At 40.6% G+C, this 17,569-nt stretch overlaps 8 non-coding genes across 8 annotated transcripts; all 8 read left to right on the top strand.

The window, feature by feature from the left end:
* The first annotated feature begins 1,128 nt into the window (after positions 1 to 1,128).
* Positions 1,129 to 1,200, top strand: TRNAC-GCA (transfer RNA cysteine (anticodon GCA)). Its single transcript has one exon. It is a non-coding gene; the product is annotated as a tRNA-Cys (tRNA).
* A 2,092-nt stretch (positions 1,201 to 3,292) lies between these two features.
* TRNAC-GCA (transfer RNA cysteine (anticodon GCA)) lies at positions 3,293 to 3,364 on the top strand. The gene has a single exon. It is a non-coding gene; the product is annotated as a tRNA-Cys (tRNA).
* Positions 3,365 to 5,456: 2,092 nt separating this feature from the next.
* TRNAC-GCA (transfer RNA cysteine (anticodon GCA)) lies at positions 5,457 to 5,528 on the top strand. The gene has a single exon. It is a non-coding gene; the product is annotated as a tRNA-Cys (tRNA).
* Positions 5,529 to 7,618: 2,090 nt separating this feature from the next.
* TRNAC-GCA (transfer RNA cysteine (anticodon GCA)) lies at positions 7,619 to 7,690 on the top strand. Its single transcript has one exon. It is a non-coding gene; the product is annotated as a tRNA-Cys (tRNA).
* Positions 7,691 to 9,782: 2,092 nt separating this feature from the next.
* On the top strand, positions 9,783 to 9,854 carry TRNAC-GCA (transfer RNA cysteine (anticodon GCA)). The gene has a single exon. It is a non-coding gene; the product is annotated as a tRNA-Cys (tRNA).
* Positions 9,855 to 11,946: 2,092 nt separating this feature from the next.
* TRNAC-GCA (transfer RNA cysteine (anticodon GCA)) lies at positions 11,947 to 12,018 on the top strand. The gene has a single exon. It is a non-coding gene; the product is annotated as a tRNA-Cys (tRNA).
* Positions 12,019 to 14,110: 2,092 nt separating this feature from the next.
* TRNAC-GCA (transfer RNA cysteine (anticodon GCA)) lies at positions 14,111 to 14,182 on the top strand. The gene has a single exon. It is a non-coding gene; the product is annotated as a tRNA-Cys (tRNA).
* Positions 14,183 to 16,274: 2,092 nt separating this feature from the next.
* Positions 16,275 to 16,346, top strand: TRNAC-GCA (transfer RNA cysteine (anticodon GCA)). Its single transcript has one exon. It is a non-coding gene; the product is annotated as a tRNA-Cys (tRNA).
* Positions 16,347 to 17,569: the final 1,223 nt, after the last annotated feature.

Below are 17,569 nucleotides of genomic sequence, written 5' to 3'. Positions count from 1 at the left end.
CTGTTTCCAGTGTGTTTCACTAGTATCACGCCAGCTTACCGTTACTAGAATGTACAGTAAGACTGGTCCAATATGTATACCATATCAAATTGTTTTACCATAAAACAAAGATATAGCATTGTTAAAGACATTACCACGTGAGGGACACAGAAATTGCATTTTAAAAGACATCTATGTGAACTTGCATCGATTAGAAGAGATAGTGACTGTGTGAGAGTTGTATGGTACTGCTAACCAAAGCACTGTTAAAAAGAAGTCTTTCCTCACTAGAGTTGTGTTCTGTCAATGTCTGAGGCAGTGGATTTTTCAATGAGCTAGGAGGCTTAGACTGGCTGAGTCACTGACAGCTTTGCACACTTACTGCAGAGAGTGAGCAGACGAGAGACTAAGACTGAAATTTAGGGCACAGAGTGATTGCAGAAGAGAGTAAGACTCACTCTCACTTCCAGCATGGTGAGTAGACAAGAGAGTAAGCTAGTCCCACAGCTGGAATCCCAGAGTAGGTATAACTCAGTGCTAGTCAGAGTCCATGGTATTATATGTGACGTCTGCACTCTACAGCCTGCTGCTCGCAGTAATAAGGTGTGTGTGAACGCATATTTCAGGGAAAGAGGATGTGTATAGCTCAGCAGTAAAGTATGTGACTGCAGATCAAGAGGTCCCCAGCTCAAGTCCTGCTTCCCACTTCTCCTTTTAAGGAACAAAAAAAAAATTCTCTGTTACTTATTTCAATTTCTGGAGATTTCTTGAAAGTATGTCACAGAAAAACCACTAATTAAAAAGAGTTTTAGGTTTTATCTGCGTCCGTAAGAGGGTTGTGTGAAAGGACCAGCAGCCGGTCTCCATAGCAGTCCCTGTGACTAGTGAAGCAAGAGTAAGCTTGAGAGTGAATTGGCACCCTTGGCCTAGGACCTGCTGTCATGCTATGTATTTTGGTGTGAATAGTGAAGCATCAGGTGTGTTGAGTTTGTCCATCAGCTTGTAGCCAGGGGCATGAGTCAGGCTGTGTCCCAGACCCTGTGACTAATAAATCAGCAGGTGGTATAGAGAGCCTATAAAAGAGGAAGCCGTTCTGATGAGATCCACAGCAGCAGTTTCTAGTCCATCCACTTCCAGATAGTACAACAAGGGGGTATTGCTCAGTGGTAGAGCATTTGACTGCAAATCAAGAGGTCCCTGGTTCAAATCCGGGTGCCCCCTTAATACTTTAAAGAAGCTGTCAATTTCTTTCTGTATCGCTTTTTTCAATTCTTGGGGATTTTTTGAAAGTATGTCACACTAAAACGACTAATTAAGCAAAATAGCTCAAAGTTTTATGTGCATCCTTATGACTCTTGTTGAAAATTAACAGTTTTCACACTCACACCCAGTAACTGCACCATGGATCAATCTGGGTGCCCCCTTCACACATGAAAGAAGCTTTCAATTTCTTTCTATATCACTTTCTACAATTCTTGGGGATTTATTGAAAGTATTTCACACTAAAACGACTATTTAAACAAAATAGCTCAAAGTTTTATGTGCATCCTTAAGACTGTTGTGCGAAAATTAACAGTTTTCACACTCACGCCCAGTAACTGCACCATGGATCAATTCGAGTAAAACAAGAGTTCGTACATTGGCACACAGGGACAAATTGAAATTTGTGTACACAGCATGATACTGTGTACTTTAATACATCTTTCTACATTCTGTAGTGTGCAGCACACAGATAATGTTTTACGGCATGGATTTATTAACAAGCATTGCTTCTAATAATTGAGCATATAGCAGAAATTGCAGGTGGAAAGAAAAAATACATAGGTAAGCAAATCACAAGTTTCTAAATTCCACTGTATTTACCACAGCACAGCTGATTTGTTGTGCTTTAAGAAACACTGTGTGCCTGTACAGCAGCAAAGATGTGAGTGTGTGGACACTGTATGCCCGTAATGCTTTCACAAATGTCCTTATACTGTAACAGAAGTCTCTGCAGTTTTAGAACTGAGTTTGGACAGTAGCATGTGTGCTTACTGATAGTAATATGTGTAAGAAACAAATGCCTGCATGCTGTTACTTGTGTCTTTCTCCAGTAGCACACCTATTTACTGTAATTAGTATGTAAGGTAACGTCGGCTAGACAAAACTGGACCCAAATGCTGGTACACTGTGACTGGCCTGTGTACTGTTTCCAGTGTGTTTCACTAGTATCACGCCAGCTTACCGTTACTAGAATGTACAGTAAGACTGGTCCAATATGTATACCATATCAAATTGTTTTACCATAAAACAAAGATATAGCATTGTTAAAGACATTACCACGTGAGGGACACAGAAATTGCATTTTAAAAGACATCTATGTGAACTTGCATCGATTAGAAGAGATAGTGACTGTGTGAGAGTTGTATGGTACTGCTAACCAAAGCACTGTTAAAAAGAAGTCTTTCCTCACTAGAGTTGTGTTCTGTCAATGTCTGAGGCAGTGGATTTTTAAATGAGCTAGGAGGCTTAGACTGGCTGAGTCACTGACAGCTTTGCACACTTACTGCAGAGAGTGAGCAGACGAGAGACTAAGACTGAAATTTAGGGCACAGAGTGATTGCAGAAGAGAGTAAGACTCACTCTCACTTCCAGCATGGTGAGTAGACAAGAGAGTAAGCTAGTCCCACAGCTGGAATCCCAGAGTAGGTATAACTCAGTGCTAGTCAGAGTCCATGGTATTATATGTGACGTCTGCACTCTACAGCCTGCTGCTCGCAGTAATAAGGTGTGTGTGAACGCATATTTCAGGGAAAGAGGATGTGTATAGCTCAGCAGTAAAGTATGTGACTGCAGATCAAGAGGTCCCCAGCTCAAGTCCTGCTTCCCACTTCTCCTTTTAAGGAACAAAAAAAAAATTCTCTGTTACTTATTTCAATTTCTGGAGATTTCTTGAAAGTATGTCACAGAAAAACCACTAATTAAAAAGAGTTTTAGGTTTTATCTGCGTCCGTAAGAGGGTTGTGTGAAAGGACCAGCAGCCGGTCTCCATAGCAGTCCCTGTGACTAGTGAAGCAAGAGTAAGCTTGAGAGTGAATTGGCACCCTTGGCCTAGGACCTGCTGTCATGCTATGTATTTTGGTGTGAATAGTGAAGCATCAGGTGTGTTGAGTTTGTCCATCAGCTTGTAGCCAGGGGCATGAGTCAGGCTGTGTCCCAGACCCTGTGACTAATAAATCAGCAGGTGGTATAGAGAGCCTATAAAAGAGGAAGCCGTTCTGATGAGATCCACAGCAGCAGTTTCTAGTCCATCCACTTCCAGATAGTACAACAAGGGGGTATTGCTCAGTGGTAGAGCATTTGACTGCAAATCAAGAGGTCCCTGGTTCAAATCCGGGTGCCCCCTTAATACTTTAAAGAAGCTGTCAATTTCTTTCTGTATCGCTTTTTTCAATTCTTGGGGATTTTTTGAAAGTATGTCACACTAAAACGACTAATTAAGCAAAATAGCTCAAAGTTTTATGTGCATCCTTATGACTCTTGTTGAAAATTAACAGTTTTCACACTCACACCCAGTAACTGCACCATGGATCAATCTGGGTGCCCCCTTCACACATGAAAGAAGCTTTCAATTTCTTTCTATATCACTTTCTACAATTCTTGGGGATTTATTGAAAGTATTTCACACTAAAACGACTATTTAAACAAAATAGCTCAAAGTTTTATGTGCATCCTTAAGACTGTTGTGCGAAAATTAACAGTTTTCACACTCACGCCCAGTAACTGCACCATGGATCAATTCGAGTAAAACAAGAGTTCGTACATTGGCACACAGGGACAAATTGAAATTTGTGTACACAGCATGATACTGTGTACTTTAATACATCTTTCTACATTCTGTAGTGTGCAGCACACAGATAATGTTTTACGGCATGGATTTATTAACAAGCATTGCTTCTAATAATTGAGCATATAGCAGAAATTGCAGGTGCAAAGAAAAAATACATAGGTAAGCAAATCACAAGTTTCTAAATTCCACTGTATTTACCACAGCACAGCTGATTTGTTGTGCTTTAAGAAACACTGTGTGCCTGTACAGCAGCAAAGATGTGAGTGTGTGGACACTGTATGCCCGTAATGCTTTCACAAATGTCCTTATACTGTAACAGAAGTCTCTGCAGTTTTAGAACTGAGTTTGGACAGTAGCATGTGTGCTTACTGATAGTAATATGTTTAAGAAACAAATGCCTGCATGCTGTTACTTGTGTCTTTCTCCAGTAGCACACCTATTTACTGTAATTAGTATGTAAGGTAACGTCGGCTAGACAAAACTGGACCCAAATGCTGGTACACTGTGACTGGCCTGTGTACTGTTTCCAGTGTGTTTCACTAGTATCACGCCAGCTTACCGTTACTAGAATGTACTGTAAGACTGGTCCAATATGTACACCATATCAAATTGTTTTACCATAAAACAAAGATATAGCATTGTTAAAGACATTACCACGTGAGGGACACAGAAATTGCATTTTAAAAGACATCTATGTGAACTTGCATCGATTAGAAGAGATAGTGACTGTGTGAGAGTTGTATGGTACTGCTAACCAAAGCACTGTTAAAAAGAAGTCTTTCCTCACTAGAGTTGTGTTCTGTCAATGTCTGAGGCAGTGGATTTTTCAATGAGCTAGGAGGCTTAGACTGGCTGAGTCACTGACAGCTTTGCACACTTACTGCAGAGAGTGAGCAGACGAGAGACTAAGACTGAAATTTAGGGCACAGAGTGATTGCAGAAGAGAGTAAGACTCACTCTCACTTCCAGCATGGTGAGTAGACAAGAGAGTAAGCTAGTCCCACAGCTGGAATCCCAGAGTAGGTATAACTCAGTGCTAGTCAGAGTCCATGGTATTATATGTGACGTCTGCACTCTACAGCCTGCTGCTCGCAGTAATAAGGTGTGTGTGAACGCATATTTCAGGAAAAGAGGATGTGTATAGCTCAGCAGTAAAGTATGTGACTGCAGATCAAGAGGTCCCCAGCTCAAGTCCTGCTTCCCACTTCTCCTTTTAAGGAACAAAAAAAAAATTCTCTGTTACTTATTTCAATTTCTGGAGATTTCTTGAAAGTATGTCACAGAAAAACCACTAATTAAAAAGAGTTTTAGGTTTTATCTGCGTCCGTAAGAGGGTTGTGTGAAAGGACCAGCAGCCGGTCTCCATAGCAGTCCCTGTGACTAGTGAAGCAAGAGTAAGCTTGAGAGTGAATTGGCACCCTTGGCCTAGGACCTGCTGTCATGCTATGTATTTTGGTGTGAATAGTGAAGCATCAGGTGTGTTGAGTGTGTCCATCAGCTTGTAGCCAGGGGCATGAGTCAGGCTGTGTCCCAGACCCTGTGACTAATAAATCAGCAGGTGGTATAGAGAGCCTATAAAAGAGGAAGCCGTTCTGATGAGATCCACAGCAGCAGTTTCTAGTCCATCCACTTCCAGATAGTACAACAAGGGGGTATAGCTCAGTGGTAGAGCATTTGACTGCAAATCAAGAGGTCCCTGGTTCAAATCCGGGTGCCCCCTTAATACTTTAAAGAAGCTGTCAATTTCTTTCTGTATCGCTTTTTTCAATTCTTGGGGATTTTTTGAAAGTATGTCACACTAAAACGACTAATTAAGCAAAATAGCTCAAAGTTTTATGTGCATCCTTATGACTCTTGTTGAAAATTAACAGTTTTCACACTCACACCCAGTAACTGCACCATGGATCAATCTGGGTGCCCCCTTCACACATGAAAGAAGCTTTCAATTTCTTTCTATATCACTTTCTACAATTCTTGGGGATTTATTGAAAGTATTTCACACTAAAACGACTATTTAAACAAAATAGCTCAAAGTTTTATGTGCATCCTTAAGACTGTTGTGCGAAAATTAACAGTTTTCACACTCACGCCCAGTAACTGCACCATGGATCAATTCGAGTAAAACAAGAGTTCGTACATTGGCACACAGGGACAAATTGAAATTTGTGTACACAGCATGATACTGTGTACTTTAATACATCTTTCTACATTCTGTAGTGTGCAGCACACAGATAATGTTTTACGGCATGGATTTATTAACAAGCATTGCTTCTAATAATTGAGCATATAGCAGAAATTACAGGTGCAAAGAAAAAATACATAGGTAAGCAAATCACAAGTTTCTAAATTCCACTGTATTTACCACAGCACAGCTGATTTGTTGTGCTTTAAGAAACACTGTGTGCCTGTACAGCAGCAAAGATGTGAGTGTGTGGACACTGTATGCCCGTAATGCTTTCACAAATGTCCTTATACTGTAACAGAAGTCTCTGCAGTTTTAGAACTGAGTTTGGACAGTAGCATGTGTGCTTACTGATAGTAATATGTTTAAGAAACAAATGCCTGCATGCTGTTACTTGTGTCTTTCTCCAGTAGCACACCTATTTACTGTAATTAGTATGTAAGGTAACGTCGGCTAGACAAAACTGGACCCAAATGCTGGTACACTGTGACTGGCCTGTGTACTGTTTCCAGTGTGTTTCACTAGTATCACGCCAGCTTACCGTTACTAGAATGTACTGTAAGACTGGTCCAATATGTATACCATATCAAATTGTTTTACCATAAAACAAAGATATAGCATTGTTAAAGACATTACCACGTGAGGGACACAGAAATTGCATTTTAAAAGACATCTATGTGAACTTGCATCGATTAGAAGAGATAGTGACTGTGTGAGAGTTGTATGGTACTGCTAACCAAAGCACTGTTAAAAAGAAGTCTTTCCTCACTAGAGTTGTGTTCTGTCAATGTCTGAGGCAGTGGATTTTTAAATGAGCTAGGAGGCTTAGACTGGCTGAGTCACTGACAGCTTTGCACACTTACTGCAGAGAGTGAGCAGACGAGAGACTAAGACTGAAATTTAGGGCACAGAGTGATTGCAGAAGAGAGTAAGACTCACTCTCACTTCCAGCATGGTGAGTAGACAAGAGAGTAAGCTAGTCCCACAGCTGGAATCCCAGAGTAGGTATAACTCAGTGCTAGTCAGAGTCCATGGTATTATATGTGACGTCTGCACTCTACAGCCTGCTGCTCGCAGTAATAAGGTGTGTGTGAAAGCATATTTCAGGAAAAGAGGATGTGTATAGCTCAGCAGTAAAGTATGTGACTGCAGATCAAGAGATCCCCAGTTCAAGTCTTGCTTCCCACTTCTCCTTTTAAGGAACAAAAAAAAAAATCTCTGTTACTTATTTCAATTTCTGGAGATTTCTTGAAAGTATGTCACAGAAAAACCACTAATTAAAAAGAGTTTTAGGTTTTATCTGCGTCCGTAAGAGGGTTGTGTGAAAGGACCAGCAGCCGGTCTCCATAGCAGTCCCTGTGACTAGTGAAGCAAGAGTAAGCTTGAGAGTGAATTGGCACCCTTGGCCTAGGATCTGCTGTCATGCTATGTATTTTGGTGTGAATAGTGAAGCATCAGGTGTTGAGTGTGTCCATCAGCTTGTAGCCAGGGGCATGAGTCAGGCTGTGTCCCAGACCCTGTGACTAATAAATCAGCAGGTGGTATAGAGAGCCTATAAAAGAGGAAGCCGTTCTGATGAGATCCACAGCAGCAGTTTCTAGTCCATCCACTTCCAGATAGTACAACAAGGGGGTATAGCTCAGTGGTAGAGCGTTTGACTGCAGATCAAGAGGACCCTGGTTCAAATCCGGGTGCCCCCTTAATACTTTAAAGAAGCTGTCAATTTCTTTCTGTATCGCTTTTTTCAATTCTTGGGGATTTTTTGAAAGTATGTCACACTAAAACGACTAATTAAGCAAAATAGCTCAAAGTTTTATGTGCATCCTTATGACTCTTTTTGAAAATTAACAGATTTCACACTCACACCCAGTAACTGCACCATGGATCAATCTGGGTGCCCCCTTCACACATGAAAAAAGCTTTCAATTTCTTTCTATATCACTTTCTACAATTCTTGGGGATTTATTGAAAGTATTTCACACTAAAACGACTATTTAAACAAAATAGCTCAAAGTTTTATGTGCATCCTTAAGACTGTTGTGCGAAAATTAACAGTTTTCACACTCACGCCCAGTAACTGCACCATGGATCAATTCGAGTAAAACAAGAGTTCGTACATTGGCACACAGGGACAAATTGAAATTTGTGTACACAGCATGATACTGTGTACTTTAATACATCTTTCTACATTCTGTAGTGTGCAGCACACAGATAATGTTTTACGGCATGGATTTATTAACAAGCATTGCTTCTAATAATTGAGCATATAGTAGAAATTGCAGGTGCAAAGAAAAAATACATAGGTAAACAAATCACAAGTTTCTAAATTCCACTGTATTTACCACAGCACAGCTGATTTGTTGTGCTTTAAGAAACACTGTGTGCCTGTACAGCAGCAAAGATGTGAGTGTGTGGACACTGTATGCCCGTAATGCTTTCACAAATGTCCTTATACTGTAACAGAAGTCTCTGCAGTTTTAGAACTGAGTTTGGACAGTAGCATGTGTGCTTACTGATAGTAATATGTGTAAGAAACAAATGCCTGCATGCTGTTACTTGTGTCTTTCTCCAGTAGCACACCTATTTACTGTAATTAGTATGTAAGGTAACGTCGGCTAGACAAAACTGGACCCAAATGCTGGTACACTGTGACTGGCCTGTGTACTGTTTCCAGTGTGTTTCACTGTTATCACGCCAGCTTACCGTTACTAGAATGTACAGTAAGACTGGTCCAATATGTATACCATATCAAATTGTTTTACCATAAAACAAAGATATAGCATTGTTAAAGACATTACCACATGAGGGACACAGAATTTGCATTTTAAAAGACATCTATGTGAACTTGCATCGATTAGAAGAGATAGTGACTGTGTGAGAGTTGTATGGTACTGCTAACCAAAGCACTGTTAAAAAGAAGTCTTTCCTCACTAGAGTTGTGTTCTGTCAATGTCTGAGGCAGTGGATTTTTAAATGAGCTAGGAGGCTTAGACTGGCTGAGTCACTGACAGCTTTGCACACTTACTGCAGAGAGTGAGCAGACGAGAGACTAAGACTGAAATTTAGGGCACAGAGTGATTGCAGAAGAGAGTAAGACTCACTCTCACTTCCAGCATGGTGAGTAGACAAGAGAGTAAGCTAGTCCCACAGCTGGAATCCCAGAGTAGGTATAACTCAGTGCTAGTCAGAGTCCATGGTATTATATGTGACGTCTGCACTCTACAGCCTGCTGCTCGCAGTAATAAGGTGTGTGTGAAGGCATATTTCAGGAAAAGAGGATGTGTATAGCTCAGCAGTAAAGTATGTGACTGCAGATCAAGAGGTCCCCAGTTCAAGTCTTGCTTCCCACTTCTCCTTTTAAGGAACAAAAAAAAAAATCTCTGTTACTTATTTCAATTTCTGGAGATTTCTTGAAAGTATGTCACAGAAAAACCACTAATTAAAAAGAGTTTTAGGTTTTATCTGCGTCCGTAAGAGGGTTGTGTGAAAGGACCAGCAGCCGGTCTCCATAGCAGTCCCTGTGACTAGTGAAGCAAGAGTAAGCTTGAGAGTGAATTGGCACCCTTGGCCTAGGACCTGCTGTCATGCTATGTATTTTGGTGTGAATAGTGAAGCATCAGGTGTGTTGAGTGTGTCCATCAGCTTGTAGCCAGGGGCATGAGTCAGGCTGTGTCCCAGACCCTGTGACTAATAAATCAGCAGGTGGTATAGAGAGCCTATAAAAGAGGAAGCCGTTCTGATGAGATCCACAGCAGCAGTTTCTAGTCCATCCACTTCCAGATAGTACAACAAGGGGGTATAGCTCAGTGGTAGAGCGTTTGACTGCAGATCAAGAGGTCCCTGGTTCAAATCCGGGTGCCCCCTTAATACTTTAAAGAAGCAGTCAATTTCTTTCTGTATCGCTTTTTTCAATTCTTGGGGATTTTTTGAAAGTATGTCACACTAAAACGACTAATTAAGCAAAATAGCTCAAAGTTTTATGTGCATCCTTATGACTCTTGTTGAAAATTAACAGTTTTCACACTCACACCCAGTAACTGCACCATGGATCAATCTGGGTGCCCCCTTCACACATGAAAGAAGCTTTCAATTTCTTTCTATATCACTTTCTACAATTCTTGGGGATTTATTGAAAGTATTTCACACTAAAACGACGATTTAAACAAAATAGCTCAAAGTTTTATGTGCATCCTTAAGACTGTTGTGCGAAAATTAACAGTTTTCACATTCACGCCCAGTAACTGCACCATGGATCAATTCGAGTAAAACAAGAGTTCGTACATTGGCACACAGGGACAAATTGAAATTTGTGTACACAGCATGATACTGTGTACTTTAATACATCTTTCTACATTCTGTAGTGTGCAGCACACAGATAATGTTTTACGGCATGGATTTATTAACAAGCATTGCTTCTAATAATTGAGCATATAGCAGAAATTGCAGGTGCAAAGAAAAAATACATAGGTAAACAAATCACAAGTTTCTAAATTCCACTGTATTTACCACAGCACAGCTGATTTGTTGTGCTTTAAGAAACACTGTGTGCCTGTACAGCAGCAAAGATGTGAGTGTGTGGACACTGTATGCCCGTAATGCTTTCACAAATGTCCTTATACTGTAACAGAAGTCTCTGCAGTTTTAGAACTGAGTTTGGACAGTAGCATGTGTGCTTACTGATAGTAATATGTGTAAGAAACAAATGCCTGCATGCTGTTACTTGTGTCTTTCTCCAGTAGCACACCTATTTACTGTAATTAGTATGTAAGGTAACGTCGGCTAGACAAAACTGGACCCAAATGCTGGTACACTGTGACTGGCCTGTGTACTGTTTCCAGTGTGTTTCACTGTTATCACGCCAGCTTACCGTTACTAGAATGTACAGTAAGACTGGTCCAATATGTATACCATATCAAATTGTTTTACCATAAAACAAAGATATAGCATTGTTAAAGACATTACCACATGAGGGACACAGAATTTGCATTTTAAAAGACATCTATGTGAACTTGCATCGATTAGAAGAGATAGTGACTGTGTGAGAGTTGTATGGTACTGCTAACCAAAGCACTGTTAAAAAGAAGTCTTTCCTCACTAGAGTTGTGTTCTGTCAATGTCTGAGGCAGTGGATTTTTAAATGAGCTAGGAGGCTTAGACTGGCTGAGTCACTGACAGCTTTGCACACTTACTGCAGAGAGTGAGCAGACGAGAGACTAAGACTGAAATTTAGGGCACAGAGTGATTGCAGAAGAGAGTAAGACTCACTCTCACTTCCAGCATGGTGAGTAGACAAGAGAGTAAGCTAGTCCCACAGCTGGAATCCCAGAGTAGGTATAACTCAGTGCTAGTCAGAGTCCATGGTATTATATGTGACGTCTGCACTCTACAGCCTGCTGCTCGCAGTAATAAGGTGTGTGTGAAGGCATATTTCAGGAAAAGAGGATGTGTATAGCTCAGCAGTAAAGTATGTGACTGCAGATCAAGAGGTCCCCAGTTCAAGTCTTGCTTCCCACTTCTCCTTTTAAGGAACAAAAAAAAAAATCTCTGTTACTTATTTCAATTTCTGGAGATTTCTTGAAAGTATGTCACAGAAAAACCACTAATTAAAAAGAGTTTTAGGTTTTATCTGCGTCCGTAAGAGGGTTGTGTGAAAGGACCAGCAGCCGGTCTCCATAGCAGTCCCTGTGACTAGTGAAGCAAGAGTAAGCTTGAGAGTGAATTGGCACCCTTGGCCTAGGACCTGCTGTCATGCTATGTATTTTGGTGTGAATAGTGAAGCATCAGGTGTGTTGAGTGTGTCCATCAGCTTGTAGCCAGGGGCATGAGTCAGGCTGTGTCCCAGACCCTGTGACTAATAAATCAGCAGGTGGTATAGAGAGCCTATAAAAGAGGAAGCCGTTCTGATGAGATCCACAGCAGCAGTTTCTAGTCCATCCACTTCCAGATAGTACAACAAGGGGGTATAGCTCAGTGGTAGAGCGTTTGACTGCAGATCAAGAGGTCCCTGGTTCAAATCCGGGTGCCCCCTTAATACTTTAAAGAAGCAGTCAATTTCTTTCTGTATCGCTTTTTTCAATTCTTGGGGATTTTTTGAAAGTATGTCACACTAAAACGACTAATTAAGCAAAATAGCTCAAAGTTTTATGTGCATCCTTATGACTCTTGTTGAAAATTAACAGTTTTCACACTCACACCCAGTAACTGCACCATGGATCAATCTGGGTGCCCCCTTCACACATGAAAGAAGCTTTCAATTTCTTTCTATATCACTTTCTACAATTCTTGGGGATTTATTGAAAGTATTTCACACTAAAACGACGATTTAAACAAAATAGCTCAAAGTTTTATGTGCATCCTTAAGACTGTTGTGCGAAAATTAACAGTTTTCACACTCACGCCCAGTAACTGCACCATGGATCAATTCGAGTAAAACAAGAGTTCGTACATTGGCACACAGGGACAAATTGAAATTTGTGTACACAGCATGATACTGTGTACTTTAATACATCTTTCTACATTCTGTAGTGTGCAGCACACAGATAATGTTTTACGGCATGGATTTATTAACAAGCATTGCTTCTAATAATTGAGCATATAGCAGAAATTGCAGGTGCAAAGAAAAAATACATAGGTAAACAAATCACAAGTTTCTAAATTCCACTGTATTTACCACAGCACAGCTGATTTGTTGTGCTTTAAGAAACACTGTGTGCCTGTACAGCAGCAAAGATGTGAGTGTGTGGACACTGTATGCCCGTAATGCTTTCACAAATGTCCTTATACTGTAACAGAAGTCTCTGCAGTTTTAGAACTGAGTTTGGACAGTAGCATGTGTGCTTACTGATAGTAATATGTGTAAGAAACAAATGCCTGCATGCTGTTACTTGTGTCTTTCTCCAGTAGCACACCTATTTACTGTAATTAGTATGTAAGGTAACGTCGGCTAGACAAAACTGGACCCAAATGCTGGTACACTGTGACTGGCCTGTGTACTGTTTCCAGTGTGTTTCACTGTTATCACGCCAGCTTACCGTTACTAGAATGTACAGTAAGACTGGTCCAATATGTATACCATATCAAATTGTTTTACCATAAAACAAAGATATAGCATTGTTAAAGACATTACCACGTGAGGGACACAGAAATTGCATTTTAAAAGACATCTATGTGAACTTGCATCGATTAGAAGAGATAGTGACTGTGTGAGAGTTGTATGGTACTGCTCACCAAAGCACTGTTAAAAAGAAGTCTTTCCTCACTAGAGTTGTATTCTGTCAATGTCTGAGGCAGTGGATTTTTAAATGAGCTAGGAGGCTTAGACTGGCTGAGTCACTGACAGCTTTGCACACTTACTGCAGAGAGTGAGCAGACGAGAGACTAAGACTGAAATTTAGGGCACAGAGTGATTGCAGAAGAGAGTAAGACTCACTCTCACTTCCAGCATGGTGAGTAGACAAGAGAGTAAGCTAGTCCGACAGCTGGAATCCCAGAGTAGGTATAACTCAGTGCTAGTCAGAGTCCATGGTATTATATGTGACGTCTGCACTCTACAGCCTGCTGCTCGCAGTAATAAGGTGTGTGTGAAGGCATATTTCAGGTAAAGAGGATGTGTATAGCTCAGCAGTAAAGTATGTGATTGCAGATCAAGAGGTCCCCAGTTCAAGTCTTGCTTCCCACTTCTCCTTTTAAGGAACAAAAAAAAAATTCTCTGTTACTTATTTCAATTTCTGGAGATTTCTTGAAAGTATGTCACAGAAAAACCACTAATTAAAAAGAGTTTTAGGTTTTATCTGCGTCCGTAAGAGGGTTGTGTGAAGGGACCAGCAGCCGGTCTCCATAGCAGTCCCTGTGACTAGTGAAGCAAGAGTAAGCTTGAGAGTGAATTGGCACCCTTGGCCTAGGACCTGCTGTCATGCTATGTATTTTGGTGTGAATAGTGAAGCATCAGGTGTGTTGAGTGTGTCCATCAGCTTGTAGCCAGGGGCATGAGTCAGGCTGTGTCCCAGACCCTGTGACTAATAAATCAGCAGGTGGTATAGAGAGCCTATAAAAGAGGAAGCCGTTCTGATGAGATCCACAGCAGCAGTTTCTAGTCCATCCACTTCCAGATAGTACAACAAGGGGGTATAGCTCAGTGGTAGAGCGTTTGACTGCAGATCAAGAGGTCCCTGGTTCAAATCCGGGTGCCCCCTTAATACTTTAAAGAAGCAGTCAATTTCTTTCTGTATCGCTTTTTTCAATTCTTGGGGATTTTTTGAAAGTATGTCACACTAAAACGACTAATTAAGCAAAATAGCTCAAAGTTTTATGTGCATCCTTATGACTCTTGTTGAAAATTAACAGTTTTCACACTCACACCCAGTAACTGCACCATGGATCAATCTGGGTGCCCCCTTCACACATGAAAGAAGCTTTCAATTTCTTTCTATATCACTTTCTACAATTCTTGGGGATTTATTGAAAGTATTTCACACTAAAACGACGATTTAAACAAAATAGCTCAAAGTTTTATGTGCATCCTTAAGACTGTTGTGCGAAAATTAACAGTTTTCACACTCACGCCCAGTAACTGCACCATGGATCAATTCGAGTAAAACAAGAGTTCGTACATTGGCACACAGGGACAAATTGAAATTTGTGTACACAGCATGATACTGTGTACTTTAATACATCTTTCTACATTCTGTAGTGTGCAGCACACAGATAATGTTTTACGGCATGGATTTATTAACAAGCATTGCTTCTAATAATTGAGCATATAGCAGAAATTGCAGGTGCAAAGAAAAAATACATAGGTAAACAAATCACAAGTTTCTAAATTCCACTGTATTTACCACAGCACAGCTGATTTGTTGTGCTTTAAGAAACACTGTGTGCCTGTACAGCAGCAAAGATGTGAGTGTGTGGACACTGTATGCCCGTAATGCTTTCACAAATGTCCTTATACTGTAACAGAAGTCTCTGCAGTTTTAGAACTGAGTTTGGACAGTAGCATGTGTGCTTACTGATAGTAATATGTGTAAGAAACAAATGCCTGCATGCTGTTACTTGTGTCTTTCTCCAGTAGCACACCTATTTACTGTAATTAGTATGTAAGGTAACGTCGGCTAGACAAAACTGGACCCAAATGCTGGTACACTGTGACTGGCCTGTGTACTGTTTCCAGTGTGTTTCACTGTTATCACGCCAGCTTACCGTTACTAGAATGTACAGTAAGACTGGTCCAATATGTATACCATATCAAATTGTTTTACCATAAAACAAAGATATAGCATTGTTAAAGACATTACCACGTGAGGGACACAGAAATTGCATTTTAAAAGACATCTATGTGAACTTGCATCGATTAGAAGAGATAGTGACTGTGTGAGAGTTGTATGGTACTGCTAACCAAAGCACTGTTAAAAAGAAGGCTTTCCTCACTAGAGTTGTGTTCTGTCAATGTCTGAGGCAGTGGATTTTTAAATGAGCTAGGAGGCTTAGACTGGCTGAGTCACTGACAGCTTTGCACACTTACTGCAGAGAGTGAGCAGACGAGAGACTAAGACTGAAATTTAGGGCACAGAGTGATTGCAGAAGAGAGTAAGACTCACTCTCACTTCCAGCATGGTGAGTAGACAAGAGAGTAAGCTAGTCCCACAGCTGGAATCCCAGAGTAGGTATAACTCAGTGCTAGTCAGAGTCCATGGTATTATATGTGACGTCTGCACTCTACAGCCTGCTGCTCGCAGTAATAAGGTGTGTGTGAAGGCATATTTCAGGTAAAGAGGATGTGTATAGCTCAGCAGTAAAGTATGTGATTGCAGATCAAGAGGTCCCCAGTTCAAGTCTTGCTTCCCACTTCTCCTTTTAAGGAACAAAAAAAAAATTCTCTGTTACTTATTTCAATTTCTGGAGATTTCTTGAAAGTATGTCACAGAAAAACCACTAATTAAAAAGAGTTTTAGGTTTTATCTGCGTCCGTAAGAGGGTTGTGTGAAAGGACCAGCAGCCGGTCTCCATAGCAGTCCCTGTGACTAGTGAAGCAAGAGTAAGCTTGAGAGTGAATTGGCACCCTTGGCCTAGGACCTGCTGTCATGCTATGTATTTTGGTGTGAATAGTGAAGCATCAGGTGTGTTGAGTGTGTCCATCAGCTTGTAGCCAGGGGCATGAGTCAGGCTGTGTCCCAGACCCTGTGACTAATAAATCAGCAGGTGGTATAGAGAGCCTATAAAAGAGGAAGCCGTTCTGATGAGATCCACAGCAGCAGTTTCTAGTCCATCCACTTCCAGATAGTACAACAAGGGGGTATAGCTCAGTGGTAGAGCATTTGACTGCAGATCAAGAGGTCCCTGGTTCAAATCCGGGTGCCCCCTTAATACTTTAAAGAAGCTGTCAATTTCTTTCTGTATCGCTTTTTTCAATTCTTGGGGATTTTTTGAAAGTATGTCACACTAAAACGACTAATTAAGCAAAATAGCTCAAAGTTTTATGTGCATCCTTATGACTCTTGTTGAAAATTAACAGTTTTCACACTCACACCCAGTAACTGCACCATGGATCAATCTGGGTGGCCCCTTCACACATGAAAGAAGCTTTCAATTTCTTTCTATATCACTTTCTACAATTCTTGGGGATTTATTGAAAGTATTTCACACTAAAACGACGATTTAAACAAAATAGCCCAAAGTTTTATGTGCATCCTTAAGACTGTTGTGCGAAAATTAACAGTTTTCACACTCACGCCCAGTAACTGCACCATGGATCAATTCGAGTAAAACAAGAGTTCGTACATTGGCACACAGGGACAAATTGAAATTTGTGTACACAGCATGATACTGTGTACTTTAATACATCTTTCTACATTCTGTAGTGTGCAGCACACAGATAATGTTTTACGGCATGGATTTATTAACAAGCATTGCTTCTAATAATTGAGCATATAGCAGAAATTGCAGGTGCAAAGAAAAAATACATAGGTAAACAAATCACGAGTTTCTAAATTCCACTGTATTTACCACAGCACAGCTGATTTGTTGTGCTTTAAGAAACACTGTGTGCCTGTACAGCAGCAAAGATGTGAGTGTGTGGACACTGTATGCCCGTAATGCTTTCACAAATGTCCTTATACTGTAACAGAAGTCTCTGCAGTTTTAGAACTGAGTTTGGACAGTAGCATGTGTGCTTACTGATAGTAATATGTGTAAGAAACAAATGCCTGCATGCTGTTACTTGTGTCTTTCTCCAGTAGCACACCTATTTACTGTAATTAGTATGTAAGGTAACGTCGGCTAGACAAAACTGGACCCAAATGCTGGTACACTGTGACTGGCCTGTGTACTGTTTCCAGTGTGTTTCACTAGTATCACGCCAGCTTACCGTTACTAGAATGTACAGTAAGACTGGTCCAATATGTATACCATATCAAATTGTTTTACCATAAAACAAAGATATAGCATTGTTAAAGACATTACCACGTGAGGGACACAGAAATTGCATTTTAAAAGACATCTATGTGAACTTGCATCGATTAGAAGAGATAGTGACTGTGTGAGAGTTGTATGGTACTGCTAACCAAAGCACTGTTAAAAAGAAGTCT

This window comes from Pleurodeles waltl, chromosome 4_1 (assembly GCF_031143425.1).
Source record: "Pleurodeles waltl isolate 20211129_DDA chromosome 4_1, aPleWal1.hap1.20221129, whole genome shotgun sequence".
Classification (NCBI taxonomy): Eukaryota; Metazoa; Chordata; class Amphibia; order Caudata; family Salamandridae; genus Pleurodeles; species Pleurodeles waltl.
This window is presented reverse-complemented; position numbering and strand designations above follow the sequence as displayed.